The sequence below is a fragment of the Myotis lucifugus genome, unplaced genomic scaffold (genome assembly GCF_000147115.1).
Source record: "Myotis lucifugus unplaced genomic scaffold, Myoluc2.0 scaffold_302, whole genome shotgun sequence".
NCBI lineage: Eukaryota > Metazoa > Chordata > Mammalia > Chiroptera > Vespertilionidae > Myotis > Myotis lucifugus.
The window spans coordinates 565,869-567,657 of record NW_005871350.1 but is presented as its reverse complement, the minus strand read 5'-3'; positions in this window follow the sequence as shown (position 1 = coordinate 567,657).

Here is a 1,789-nt window from a genome sequence, read left to right as displayed (position 1 = left end):
AGTAGGAGGAGCCACACCTGGCGGCTGCAGAGGACCCTCAGTCCCCAGAGGAGTAGTATCCCCTTGCAGCCCTGGTAGTTAGGACTGATCCCCTGGGTCTCCTGCTGCAGCTGTGGTGTGCCAGACTTGCCACACTGGTAAAAGTCCTAGAGCATGTGGCTGGCTGCTCAGCCAGCCTCACCTTCTGACTAATCCACCCAGCCCAGGAAGTACTGACTTCTGGACCCCTCAGCCAATGCCCAGGCCAGGCCTCTTCTCGCTCAGACTCTGCCACTGTGAAACATCCCCCAGTCCCTAGGCAGGGGGAGGAGACCGGCCAGATAGGGATGGCTGCCCGCCTCCGAGGACAAGACCTTCCTCTGCCTTGAATTTTGTGTTTTTGGTTTTAATTTTATTTCTGATGCTGCTATATTCACCATACACTGGAGCTAATCAAACAGATGTGTTGTTGTTTTTTCCCTTTTCTTTCTATGAAAGAAATTATTTGAGTCGTAGCTTGTGAGTTTCAAACAATGGGGAAGTAAAAGACAAAAAAAAAAACAACACAAAAAAAGCAGAAACAACCAAACGCTGTGGATTGTGCTGGATTTCTGGTGGTGGGTTGGGGTAAGGCATGGAGGTTGGTTTGGTGGTGACCTCTGGGACAGAAGACACCCATGGGCCAGGGGAGGAGGCAGTCAGCATGCACCTCAGAGACTCCTGGGGTCTTGGAGGTGGCCTCCAGAGGCCAGAATTCCAGAAAAAAGAGGGACCTCCATGCCAAGGAAAAGAGGGCACAGCCAGTGGTGCTGAGGTCTGGGGCAGGCAAACTAAACCCAGGCAGAAGGCTCCAGTGAGGTGCAGGGAGGAGGAGGAAGCCCGCCTGTTGCAGGGGTGGTGCAATGCAGTGAGCAGGGTGGAGGCCCCACGAGTCAGTGGAGCAGTGGGACATCCACCAAGTCAACCAAAAGCCACTTCCTCAAACGTCCATGGCATTCAGCTGACGTTTTAGTGCTGGCTATGTGGCCGCGCCCTCTGGGTTTGGGGACATGGCCTCTGTGTGGGGTCCCCATGTGGCCCACCCCAGGATGTTCCAGGAGCCCAGCCTGTCTGGGAGGCAAGAGACAGTCCTTCAACCAGAGGTTTGCCCAGATGAGGCCTAGAAGTTGCCCTTGTCCACCCTCACTGGGCCTATGCAGGCAGTGCTGGTTGGGGCCTCTGGAAACTGGAAGGGGGAAGGGGGCTTTCCCAAGGCCACACCTTTGCTTCTCCAAGCTGGGTGCAGGCTCCCTGCATCTCTCTCTGCCCTTCTGAGCCCACCCCCTCATCACCACCACCGCCTCTTTGAGCCAGACTCAAAGGGAGGGAGAAAGCTGAGGAGGGTGGGGGTGGACAGGCTGGGACAGGTGGGAGGGGTGAGGAGCATAAAGGGGGAAGCTGAAGGGCAGGAGGCCCCAACCCCCACCCTCTCCAAGCTCAGGCCCCTATTGTAGGCCACTTTGCTGGGAAGGAAAGAAGGGTGGGGGGAGGGGGGGGAGAGGGAGGGAAAGGAGGAGACCTCACAAGGAATCCCCAGCCAGCTGATGGTGGAGAGAGGGAGCTGAGGCAGCTGTTTGTGAGGTTAGGAGGGAGGAAGGAGAAGGGAGGGGTCTGCATGGCTTTGGGAGCAGGGCCTGCCCCTGCTACTCATCACCACTCCAGCTTTTTCCCAGATCTTGGGGTAGGCCAACCTCTACACTGGAGACATGCACCCCTACTGACTCCACTCATCCTTTCAGCTTTGCCACCCACTGCCTCTGCTTCCTACCAC